Consider the following 14247-nt stretch of genomic DNA (forward strand, 5'->3'; position numbering starts at 1 on the left):
TGCCAGAGATGGTCTGCACCTGTCACCCCTGGGATTCAGTTTACTGGCTAAAGCTCTTGCCACCCCTATAGTGCCTTTTTTAGGCAAGGTTCAAAGGATAAAAACACCACCGTAACAGATACAAGCATGCAAAATCTGAAGGTAATGCTACTCAATGCTAGAAGTCTAAACCTCAAAATGCACTCTCTCGAGGCACTCCTAAAAATGGAGAACATCGATATCTGTGCAGTGACTGAGACCTGGTTCAAGGCTCCAGAGAGCACCCCTGCAATACCAGGCTACAATTCTTACCACACTTTTCGGCCACAAAACCAAGACCGAAACACTAAAGGTGGAGGAGTGTCCATATTCACCAAGGATATTCACACCTCCAGGCTAGTTGCCCAACATAATGCATCTGAAATTCTCCAGGTGCAACTAACACTAGGTAAGACTGCAATCCAAATTGTAGCTTGCTACAGATTCCCCACCATACCCCAAGATTCTCACTACACCTTCCTAAACATAGTGGAAAATATTAAGATACAACCAAACATACTAATACTAGGTGATTTCAACTACCCTGCCATTAATTGGGAAAACTACTCGGGTACCAACTCCTTTTCCCAACGGTTCTTGGAATTCATAAATTCCAATGCCCTGGATCAACTAATACATTGTCCCACCAGGGGCTCCAATATCCTAGACCTGGTCATTACCAACATGGGAGATAGATGCTCCACACCACTGGTCACCCCCTCATTGGTCAGGTCTGACCATAAGCAAATCAACCTTGACATCCACATCCCACCCCCACTCCCCAGTAAGGAAACCTCCTTAAAAAACTTCTCCAAAGCCAACTTCATGCTACTGAAGTCAGAAGTGACAAACTTCACAACACCCACGCAGACAGGATCTGGAAGTTTGACTGCAGAATCCTGCACTAAGGCACTGTATGAGTACATCCACTCATGCATGAATCGTGCCATCCCAAATAGAACCAAGATGCTCTTCTCCAAAAAAAGGAAGCCAATCTGGTGGTCCCCTGCTATAAACAAACTATACAACAGAAGGAAGAAACTGCTGCTGAAAAGAGGAAAATCCCAGGATGCAAAAAACTCCCTCACCAGCCTCAGTAAGAAGCTGAGTTCCCTCATAAAATCCTCAAAAGCTAGTTATGAAAATAAAATTGCCAAAGGTTCCAAAGACAACCACAAGGCATTCTATAGTTATGTCAAGAATCTAAATGGCAATGCTCAGATCTGCTCTGAACTACAACAGAATGGCATTAAATATACTGATCCCAAGGATATTGCCAATATCCTGGCAGATCGATTTAGTGCCAACTTCACTCCCCTCTCACCCCCCTAAAGGGCCCATCTCAATACCAAAAGATTGCCAAATTGCAATAATCACAGCCACACAGGTAGAAACAGCACTCTCCAAAGCTAAGAATACAGCATCCATGGGACCAGATGACATCCCAGGCTGTGTACTACATGAACTACAAAATTAACTGGCACCTCACCTAAGTGTCATGTTTAATCATAGCCTCACCTCAGGCTTCGTGCCCACTGAGTGGTGCACAGCTACAGTTATACCGCTCCACAAGGGAGGATCCACCTTGGATCCCAGGAACTACCGTCCCATCAGTCAGACAAGCCTGATCTGCAAGGGCATGGAACGCATTATCATGGAACTTATAAACAAAGCCATTGGCAACCTCCAGACACTGGACCCCACCCAGTTTGGGTTTGTGAAGGGCCGATCTTGTCTCCTGAATCTGATTGACTTCTTTGAATCGGTATCCAGAGCTATGGACGAGGGTAAGGAGGTCCACACAGCCTATCTGGACCTCGCCAAGGCCTTCAACACCATCCCCCACTCTGGAATCATAGATAAACTTACTAAGCTAGGCATAAATCCCTACATCACTCGATGGGCTGCCAACTGGCTTACTGACAGAACCCAGACTGTAAAAGTAGCCGACTCCAAATCCAGCTCCAGACAAGTGACAAGTGGAGTACCTCAGGGTTCAGTCCTGGGACCACTCTTGTTTGGCATTTACTTCTCTGAAGTACAGGCCAACATTAAGGGACTCTGGCTAACAAAGTTTGCAGATGACTGCAAACTGGGAGCCATTATTGAATCCCCAAATGATGTAGATATTCTACAAAAGGGCCTTAAAGAAACAGATGCCTGGTGCCAGAGCCATGGGCTCAAGCTTAATGCCAAGAAATGTATAGTCATCCCCTTTGGAAAAAACATGTACCCATGAACTACCACATAGGTGGCAGGACACTAAACATCGAAAGTGTGATGAGAGACTTAGGGACACAAATGGACAGTGGACTCACTTTCGATAACCACATCGCCAAAACAGTCAGGAAATCCTTCTACGTGGCACACCTCATCACTAAGGGCTTTTCATCCAGAAAAAAGGAGGTCATTGTCCCACTGTACTCATCCCTCATTGGACCCATTATAGAGTATAATGCCCCATTTGGTATGTACCTCACAAGACATCTGCAACAGCTGGAAAGGCCACAGAAATACCTCACTAAAAGAATCACAGGCCTAAAGCAGATGCCATATGTTGACCGTCTAAAAAAACTCCAGCTATACTCTGTGGCATATTGTCTACTCAGAGGCGATCTCTGCTTCACATACAAGGCCATGTCAAACCCTGAGCTGTTGGACATGCTCCACTTAAAGAAATCCCAGTCTCTCAGAGCCACATGCTCCAGGGATCTAAATCTTATCATCACATTGAACAAAACATGCTGGAGGGATAGGTTCCTGACCCAGAGACTCCCCATACTCTGGAATAGATTGCCTATACATGTCAAGCAGAGCACCTCATTGGCCCTCTTCAAAAGGAACCTTGATGATTGGATGGGAGATAGGAAATTCACCCCGGGGATCATGTCAGTCACCCTGCTAGACAGGGGCCCAGAGAAGTAAATATTGTGGGAAAAAATTTCCAGGGAATTGTTATGGCTAGGCTTGCATAGGCCTTAGGGCCGATAGCCTAGTACCAACCTATGAACCTATGAACCTCCAAGCTACACGCTCTAGAGACATGAACCTTGTCACCACAATAAACAGAACATACTGGAGGGATAGATTCCTGTCCCAGAGACTTCCCATACTCTGGAACAAACTACCTATCTATATCAAACAAAGCTCCTCATTAGCACTCTTCAACAAAAATCTTGATGATTGGCTAGGAAATAGGAAATTTACCCCGGGGATCACTTCTGTGGCTCTTTTCAACAAAGACACATAAAAATAATTTTCTTGGGTGGTAAAACCCAGGGTACCTTTTTGGCTAGGCTTATATAGGCCCTAGGACCAATAGCCTAGTACCTACCTATGAACCTATGAAGATGTAGTTTTATAAATATAGCTATACACACACACACACACACACACACACACACACACACACACACACACACACGCACACGCACACACGCACGCAGACACACACACACACACACACACACACACACACACACACACACACACACACACACACACATAAATGCACACAGACACTTGTTTGAACTCCTAGATGTCCAAGTTACCATAAACAAGTCAAATTACCACATCATAGCTAGTTATAGAACACCATATATGACCCCTTCTGAGCCTGATAGCTGTCTTAACAAATTAGCAGAAATCCTTATTAAAACAACTCCCTTCACCATGGAGACTTCAACTATCAGTCAATAAACTGGCTGACTCACAAAGCCAATGGTTGACATGCCCAGCATTTCCTTGACATCATAACAGATTACTGCTTCTCTGGAGCAGACTTTCTAGTCTTATGAAATAGGGCTCTTCCCTAAGAGTACTCAAACTCAATTAAAACCAATGGGTAGGAAATTGCAAACTCACCCCAGCTTGTCACCTGTGGCCCTTATTGACAGGGGCAGTTTGTAGATGACCTAAGATGCAGCCATATGCTAAAGCTATCCTAGCCCATGGGCATTAATATTTGGGAAAATTGGGACATTAATGGCTAGGCTTAAAAAAGGCTCTAGGGCTGTTAACCTGGTAACCTCCTATTGTCATGTGATCCCATGATAAATGCCTGCTCTCTTTTACAGATAGTATACCATCCTACTATAGGCCCATCATACTGCTCAATCTCTTAGAGCAAGAAATATGGACAAAGGCATAAGTGGAGCAAAGGACCAAAAATAGGGACATGTTTTAAATACTGCACTTACAAACTTAAAAAAAAATTGATAGAATAACAGGTCTTACTTTTGCATGAAGTCTCATATGGATATGAAGTCTGAAACTCAAATTTCTGTCATTATTTTCTAGCTTCAATCATTAATGATTTGCACACTAATTTGCCAGAAAACCACAATTTTATGAAAAAAGACCACAAATTATGAGGCAAAATCTGGACACTCTGTGAAACTCTGTACAGTTGAGAGTTATGGCCCCAATATCCTTGATCTAGACCGCACAAATATCACTACTTCTTGCATATCTCCAAATATCGCATGCTGCCTTATTAAATCAGATGACAGATTTTTGATGTTTTTCTTTAAAGCTGGTGGTACTTTCTCTGTAAATACCTCTGTTTTAGGGACTTCACAAAAGCAAACCTTCTTCAGTTACCCGATGACCTATATAAATTCCACTATAATCCCCTCCAGTAGATCCCATTGCTAAAGCTGCTACCTATGCCTCTGACTTATACTCTGACTTAAATATTTGTATTGATAAGGCAGTCCCTATCTCCACCAAATATAATTAGAAATGTAAAAACTCCTGCGGTGAAATATTAATAAATTATTTAACAACAGAAAAAATATATGAGGTTGCAGTCTGAGTACATTCAGAGCACTCTTGAGCAAACTAATAAATAGTTTAAGGGAACCATTAGGAAACCCAAAGTTGAGAATTAACTTAAAATAGTCAATAAAGGCAAAAATAACTAGACATCTTTCTTTCACTATGCCACAAAGTTAAGAAGTTATATGCCCATCAATGTTTGGAGCTAGTCGACAGTAAGCCATGAAAGACACAATCCCATTTTACTGTCTCCTTTTTACAAAATCACTGCCTCTGCAAACATCTGCACTAGGGACCTAAATCTCCACCAACAAAATAAATAAGAATTGCAGGAGAGAGAGGATATTAATGCATTGTATTCCAGGCTTATTGAAGAGGCTACCATTACAAGTCAAACAATGCAGTACTTTTAAGGCTGGATGTGTAGATGCAAATTTACACCAGTACTGTCATGTTGGCCCTGCTTGATTTGGGACATAAGCATTGTAAGGTGGTTGAAAAGAGCTAATCATCTTATGGTCCTCACAATCACTTGTCCAGTATTGTTCCTATAGGTTCATAGGTTCACAGGTAAGTACTAGGCTATCTGCCCGAGGGCATCTATAAGCCTAGCCAGAATGTGTTGGCTTTCGCCACCCCCTTAGATTAGTTTCCTGTGCCTCTGTCCAGCAGAGCCATTAGTTCTCTGTGCCTCTGTCCAGCAGAGCCACTGCAGTGATCCCCGGGGTAAATTTTCTGTTTCCCATTCACTCATCAAGGTTTCTCTTGAAGAGTGTTAGTGAGGGGCTCTGTCTAATGTAGATTGGAATCCTGTTCCAAAGCATGGGGAGTCTCTGGGATAGGATTCTATCCCTCCAGCACATCCTATTTATCATTGTGGTGATTTAGATCCTTAGAGTGTGTGGCTATGTTCCTTTAGAATTGGATATATGAGATTTAATGTTTGTCTCTTCATAAGTAGAGAACAGCTGTATTCCAACAGGGAAGAACACCATATCTGTTAATGTTTTCAGTGACACATACTGTTGCGCAGATTACACTCCCAATTAGATATTTGAATCTACACCATATGTATGTGTTGAGCTGTATATAGGGACAATAGTAGTTCCTTTCAAATGATTATATCAGGTATTTAAATCATTATTCTTTAATTTGACAATTGTAGTTAGACATGTAAAAAAAAAAAAACAAGTTCAGGAACAGTTTTTGTATCTCACTAGCTGATTTTGCATTATTGTCTGCCATATGCCACATGGGGATGACTCAGAGACACAATGAGCAAGCTTGTAGAAAGTTGAGAAATATAAAGACCCATAAAATATGTAAATGGTGGTATAATGTCATGGAAATGAACTACATCAAAATGGCAACAATGCAAATGCAGCTCATGCTGTCTTGGTGAAGAGCTTGTGGAGGATCCCACTGTAGGGGATGGCTAGCCAGAGAGGGGAAGGAACAGTTTGCTATGACAGTCGCTAAGAGACAGTACCTGCTTCATAATTATGTGGCAGAATAATCTGTGCATATATCATAAAAACAGTGCATGCAAATCTATACCTAGGCTGTGCTATACCATGCATAGACTGGCCTCTGTATGCCTCAGAAATAGAATGCAAGATAACAGAGTACTGAGGTCAGAGCAAAGTTAACATTATGTAGGCAAGTAAGGAGGGTCAGAGTGGATATTGCATGTGAGTGGATGAGGATGGCTGTGAGGTGTGGGGACCTGTATAGATAGGACCTTAAGGGTGCAGTGTCTCTTGCAGATGATGGTGGGTTATGGGTGCTGCAGATGTGTGTGTGTGTGTGTGTGTGTGTGTGTGTGTGTGTGTGTGTGTGTGTGTGTGTGTGTGTGTGCACGCCTGTGTGTGTGTGTGTGTGTGTGTGTGTGTGTGTGTGTGTGTGTGTGTGTGTGTGTGTGTGTGTGTGTGTCTGTGAGAGAGAAGTAGGACAATTGTCCAGAGAAGGCGTTTTTAACTAGTCATTTTCAGCTGGTTGTCTGACCCATGCTTTAACTCCAAAGAGCAGCTGAAAAGGAGGATTTCCTTTTAATTTTAAAGTTCAGTAACCCCTGAAGTTTTTTTTTCTTTCATTGCAGGTGTAGAAAAGTTGCATCCTGTATGTGATATGTTACAACATTTACAATGCTTGGAGAGTAGAGCTTTCCCAGTAATCAGTAAATTTTGTTTGGTTTAACCAGAAGTGCATTTACTGTGAGCAATGACACTTTGGCATTCTAGATCCTGCACTGTGGACAACTCGTCTACAATACTGATTGTTTTGCACAATGCCTAATTCAGTAAATAAACTTAAATACCTTTTTTGATTACTTTGTTCTTGCAGCTGCAATTCTCAATGATAAAATATATTGATAAATCAAGAAATGATCAAAAGAGCAGACTTTTTCATAGTATACATTACATTACTTCCATATTATGTGTAATATATATTGAATGATGAAGGCTGTTTTTCTAATTAATATATGAAAATAGTTCAGAAGTTCAGAATTAGGCATATACGGTTTGTGTGTGTGTGTGTGTGTGTGTGTGTGTGTGTGTGTGTGTGTGTGTGTGTGTGTGTGTGTGTGTGTGTGTGTGTGTGTGTTGGGTCACATATCTAACAGATCAACAGATGAGGCAGCACAGTACTGGATTCTGAAAGACAGGTTCATGCTTGGTGTACAAGACATATGAGCTGACCATTCATAGCCCTTTCTGCTGGGGTTCCTTCTTAAGGGAAGCTCACAGGTATGATACACATCATGTACAGTAGATTGGGTGCTCCGTGATAGTGAACTGCAGTCTGTGATATGGCTGTGGTCTCCACATAAATACCTCATTTCCATGTTCATCAACATTCCTGCCTAGTGACCTCAGAGCAGCATAGTGGTGTGGAGATGCTGGCACAATTGGCCTTAGACCATGCCCTCTTTTTCTGACACTGGGACTCCCATTGGAGGCAGAGGTGGGCTGACCATGGGAAAAGAGTATTGGTCATGATGTGTGGCTGACTAGGGGCACAGCAGGTGACATGAAAACTCCCAATGCTACATGCTCATAATGTTGCATATCTGACCTGTGCACTCCTCAAGTCTTCATAGGTTCATAGGTGTGCATGAGGCTAATGGCCCTGGTGCCTTTACAAGCCTAGCCCAAAAGAATTGCACAGGCACAGTGCCACCCAATGTTAGTTCACAGTGTCCCTATTGAGTAGGTCAACTGAAATGATCCCTGTAGTGAACTTTCTATTACCCATCCACTTGTCAAGATTTCTCTTGAAGAGGGACAGCGAGGTGCTCTGCTTGACATGAATGGGAAGCTTACTCCAGAGTATGGGCAGTCTTTGGGAGATGAACCTGTCCTTCTAGCATGTTCTGTTAATTGTGGTAATGAGGTTGTGATGTCTGGAGAGTGCGGTGCGGAGGGATTGGGATTTCTTTAGGTGTAGCATTTCAAGTAGGGCTGGGTCGGACATGGCTTTGTAAGTCAAGCAGAGATCACCTCTAAGTAGACGATAAGAGACTAAGAACAGCTGAAATTTCTTGAGTTTGTCCATGTAGGACATGTGTTTAAGGCCTAGGATCCTTTTTGTGAGGTACTTTTGTAGCTTCTCAAGCTGTTGTAGATGTCTGGTCAGGTACATGCCAAACGGGGTGTTATATTCGATGATTGGTCTAATGAGGGATGAATAGAGGGGGATGATGACCTCTTTCTTCCTGGATGTGAAAACTTTGGTTATAAGATGTGCCACATAGAAGGATCACAGTGACAATGTGGTGGTCGAAGGTGAGGTGGGTGCTCAGATCTCTTATGGCCCCTTCAGTGTTCAGTGGGCACCATCATCTTGGTAATTTGTGGGAACTGAGTTTTTTTTCAAAGGGGATGGTAATGCATTTGTTGGCGTTAAGCATGAGGCCATGGTTCTGACACCAGTCATTAGTCACAGAGAGGCCTTTTTGTAGGATGTCTGCATCACGTGGGGAGTTGATAATGACTCCTAGCTTGCAGACATCAGTGAACTTGGTCAGCCAGAGTCCTTCTGTGTTGACCTGGACTTCTGAGAAGTAGATGCCAAACAGGAGAGGGCTCAGGACCAAGCCCTGTGGTACTCCACTTGTGACTGGTTGACAGTCTAACTTGGAATCTGCAACTTTCACTCTGTGGGTACAGTCTGTGAGCCAGTTTGTAACCCACCTAGTGACATAAGGACTGATGCCTAGTTTGGTGAGTTTATCAATGATCAAACACAAAAATGTCCTGCACCAAAAGGTGAAATAATAAACTATTTATTGTGGCAGCTCCAGCAATTGGTGTATAAATGCACCAAATAAGCAGTCCGGTTTCAGCAGTAATAAGCCTTTCTCAGTGCAATAAAAAAAGTGAAAAATGCTTCATATTATTAAATAGTCACATCATCAAGAAACAAGCATCTCACTGGATAATCAACTTTGCTAATTTAAACTGGGTTTAAACAAACGTCCCAACCTATTAATCCAACTAGCTTCTTTATTATTCAAAAGAGTATGCCAGTCTGTCTTAAACATTCTGTTGCCTGTAACCCCATCAATAATGATAAAATTAAACTGACCAGTGATGTGGGTCATATTATGTTTATATAGTGAACTACACGTTCTTTTATTCCTAATGTCACTAAGAGCCTCTCAGTGACCTAGAAGTCTGCCCTACATAGAAAGTGGAACAAGCGCAAGTAGCTAAATATATGACCCAGTTAGCGCTACAGCTACCAAAGCACCGAATATCATACACTTTAGATAAATTACCACTAGTAAATTGTTTACTCTTATGAACATGACTACATGCTGAACAATGGCCACAAGGTATGCATCCCACCAATTTGTCCCCAAATAATGGAACCTGCTGTATATTGGAGGCCATCTTACATTTGTAATGATTAAAATAAGTATCTAAAGTGGGACCCCATTGATAGGAAAAGAGGCATTTCAGAGAGAGAAATGCAGAAAGTTTGTCATTGGACAAAGGTATGTCCCAATGATGATCAATAATCTGCCTTAAAGTGGTAATATTTTGTCCAAAATTAGTTACAAAATTAACTGGCTCAACCTGATTGCCATCCCTAGATTTATGCTGATATTGCTCTGGGTTATTAAGAAGCAAAATTGCTAACTATATTAATATTATCAATATCATACCCTCTATTAAGAAATCTGTCTGTCAGATTTTGTTGATAATAATAAGATTTGTTGTCCGAGGAACAAATATGCCTAATCCTAAGAAATTAGGACTTAGGGATGTTGCAGATGATGAGTTGTGGGTGATGACTACTGTCATGAAGTAACGTATTATATTGTGGATGTTTACAGTAGACCTCAGTCCTTAAAGTATGATCTGCTTCTCTGATAATAGTAACATCCAAAAACGTAATACAATTAATATGAAAATTCAACATGAACTGGATTCCCCACTTATTCTCATTGATGTACTATGCAAATTCATGCACATATGTGTCATCACCCTCCACACCATCCAGCAATCATCCAAATAATGCCACCAGGTGTCAATTTCATCAAGCTATAAATTATGGCTTGCATCATAAATAAGTTGTTCCTCTATAAAACTCATAAAAAGGTCAGCAGAAATGGGGGCAAAAGAAGCCCCAGTAACAGTACCCTTCACCTGCCAATAGCATCTACCATGGAAGTAGAACACGTTTTTAGTTAACACATGTTTGGTTAAACAAACAAGCAAGGTACTGAAGCCTGGTGAATATACATTGGCCTAATCCAGCCAAAATTGAATACCCTCTAAATCATCCCAATGAGGGATGTTAGTATAAAGGGCGGTCACATCCAATGTACACATTAGCCAACTACTATCCAACTGAGTATCCCTAACAGTCTGTAAAAACTGAGTTGTGTCTTGAATCCTGGCCCTGACCTTCAGAAATAATGGTTGTAAATATTTGGTAAGGAAGGATGCTAATGGTTCTGTAAGTGAACCCCTGCCTAATACTATGGGCCTACCTGGTGGTTTTGATACATTTTTATGAATTTTGGGCAATAAGTATAGGTATTGAGATTGGGGATCAGATACAGTAAGATGGTATGATGTTTTCTTGTTAATAATACCCTCATCAAGGGCAAGGCTCAGGAATCGGTCAATTTCTTGTTTGAATTTGGGTGTTGGATCTATGAGCATGTGTATATAGAATTGGCCACCAGACAATTGTTGTTCGGCCTCAGCCAAATACATTGGAAAATCCATAACCACGACTGCCCCACCCTTGTCTGCCAACAAAATGACTAAATCATGGTTGTCCTTAAGCTTAGTTAGCACCAGTTGTTCTTGATATGTGAGGTTGTGCTGCATATTGGGAAAGACAAATTTGTTAAAATGTAAATTCTTGAGCACACAATCCTTAAAAATAGCAATGTGCCTGTCAATGGGTGGCAAAAAAGAGAATTTACCAAAATGGAAATCAGTATATCTTTGAGCCTGGGTACCATTACCTAAAAATAATTTTAAATTCAACAAACTGCAAACATTTGAAACATCATTGACAAATGTGTCTTCAATGACAAAGAAACCAGGGACAAAATTAACACCCTTGTTCAATAGGTTTATTTCAGTGTCAGAAAGTGAGTATGAAGAAATATTATGCACATTAGTTGTATCCCCTAGTGTGGTATTATCAGGTCCAAAAGATGTTGAATGTTGTTTACATGACCGGTGATTCCTACCTCCCCTATGCCTACCCCTTCTAAAGGGTCAGTACTCAAATGTTTATCAATGATACCTGAGTGTGGAATGGTATCGAAAGCCTTTGCCAGGTTGAGGTAGGCTGTATGCGTTGCCTTACCATCATCCACATCCTTGGCGACTGCCTCGAAGAAGACAACCAGGTTCAGCAGGCATGATCTCCCCTTGAGAAAGCCAAACTGTGTGGGATCAAGAGTTTGGAGATTGCCTATATCTTTGTTAAGTCGGTCCATGATGATGCGATCCATAGCTTTGCATACCAGACTCATCAGGCTAATAGGGCAATAGTTTCCAGGGTCTGTAGTTGCTCCCCCTTTATGGAGCGGGATGACTGTAGCAGTGTGCCATTCATTAAGGACATAGTCTGAAGTAAATTGTCACAGATATGACAACTGGAAAACTGACTAGCTCAGCACATCTCTGGAGATTTGGATGCCTGTCTGCTCCTGTACTATGGCCCTGCATAAACACTGCGCCATAGATACACTCAGCCTGGATGGTTGCAATACCCATGGTATGTTTAACCACTGTATGCTAATCCCTGAGGTCATCATCTCATTCACTGAAGCTTTCAGCAATCAAGGTGGACTGTATCACTGGAGCTGATTTCACTCCCTGGTCAGTTATATTGGCATCTCCTATACATGGGAGTCACTGTGGGTTGTGAAGTGAGTTTTATAGGTACAGGTGCATTGTCCATGCAAGGAGGGTGGGGAAGTGGCCATCACTTCCACAAATCTACCACTCACACAAAACTCCGAATGTGCCACATTTGCTCCCATCTTTATCACCATCATCATCATCAATCATCACCATAATCATAATCATAATCATAATTATCATCATTGACAGACAATCAAATTCCAAAAAAGACCTCTGTGCACTTCAAACAGTACCATATTTATTAAAAAGTCTGCTAAGTTGAGCATGTTCATCCTCACAAAGTAACAATATGTATTATCAAAGCTATGATCCAAAAAATAACTGATTACATTTACAGCATAAAATAGTCAAATGAATTAATTACAACCAATGATGGTGAACATTCAATTGAACATTCAACTCATATGAATGAAATAAAAAAACATTATATGGAACCATGGATTCACATATAATTAAACTTCAGCCTTAAAATAAGAACAATAGGAATGCTCTCATTAAATTAATGGAAATGAAGAGGCATCATATTTTAACTGTCAACACAATTCTTCTTTAATACAGCTGTCCAAGGACCTACCCTTTCAGTTGTGTCCACTTTAGATAAAGAAAAAAAATACCTTTGTAAAGTTAGCACATATATTTGAGAGTTTGTACAAAGCAGTGTTACTTTTTATTTTTATTATGTCATCATAGTGATCATATTTTATGACTGCCAGTGGTTAGCAGCATCTCTGTCAGTGATTTGCACCATCTGTATGTGGTTTAGTGTATGCAGGCCAACAGCTCAAATGCTCTTTATGAGACATAGGAGACAATGTGTGTGCATCACACATATTGGCATGAGCCTACAAGTTGAGAATGCAATCATCTCATATCATGCACAGAAGTCTTCAAATGTGTGCATTGGTTCATGTAGGAAGATGATTTTACCATCTGTTACCATGAAATGCAATTACCCTACACTGACTGCTGACTGAGGCCAATCAGGTGTGGTCATTGAAAAACCCATTGAATCCCTTGCTTACAGATGAGATGAATTTCTATTAATGTAACATCTGCATACCAAATAGCTTAATAGTACTGCACGTTTCCTCACACCTGTAGTACAAGGGTGAACATGATAAGGCTGTATGGCCACAACAGGGAAACAGGACTGCTGAATACAAGTGGACTACATGCTTTGCATTGTGTTACCTGGTCTCCCTCTCCCCACAGTGCAATACTCACAATAGATTTGTCAGTGATTACATCATGATAAGTAGAAGTATAGAACTCTCACGGTCCAATATGCCTGCAACACAGGTAACGCCAAGAGACAGGTTGCAGTATTACTGTCACAACTATGGGGACAGCTGTTAGCTAGCAGACCAGCTGCTAAAACTGGCATGTCAAAATTGTTTGGGTGGAACTCTCATTCCTTTGTCTGCTGGTCCTATTGTGGTACCAGCATAGTCTACAAGAACAGAATCCTCAGAACATGTGTTGTTCTGATCCAGCAACATCATATTCTCTCCATTCACTCTGCCATGACAGTAGACCCTACTCTGTATGCAGTCCCCCACACAGTGTCCCCATTTTTGTCATGTACACCCCAAAACTTAACCCATTATAGTGTCAGATTGCCATAGATGCTGTAGAATACTGCAAAAATAAAGTCATATAATATAGGAAAAAATGAATAAAGGCTCACAGGTTCATAGGATGTTACTGGGCTAATGGCCTTAGAGTCCTTACAAGCTTAGCCATATTTATCCTGAGCTGACCCAATTGTCGGTGGTTAGGTGAGTGATGTTTGCAGATGTAAGGTCTATGATACTTAATACTGACTTCCTCTGTCCAGTAAGGACATGGGTACCACCCCAGGAGTGACTTTGCGGATACCCATCTATTGATCTAGGTTGCATTTGAAGAGGTCAGCAAGGTCTCTGTTGCACATGAATTGGAAACTTATTCCAGAGAAGTGGCAGTCTCTGGGAGATGTAGCTACCTCTCCATCATGACCTGTTCATGTCAGAGACTAGGTTAAGATCCCTGGAGCGAGTGACCCTCCTGT

The sequence above is a fragment of the Protopterus annectens genome, chromosome 2.part2, assembly GCF_019279795.1.
Source record: "Protopterus annectens isolate FY-2018-M chromosome 2.part2, PAN1.0, whole genome shotgun sequence".
In the NCBI taxonomy this organism is placed as follows: domain Eukaryota; kingdom Metazoa; phylum Chordata; order Ceratodontiformes; family Protopteridae; genus Protopterus; species Protopterus annectens.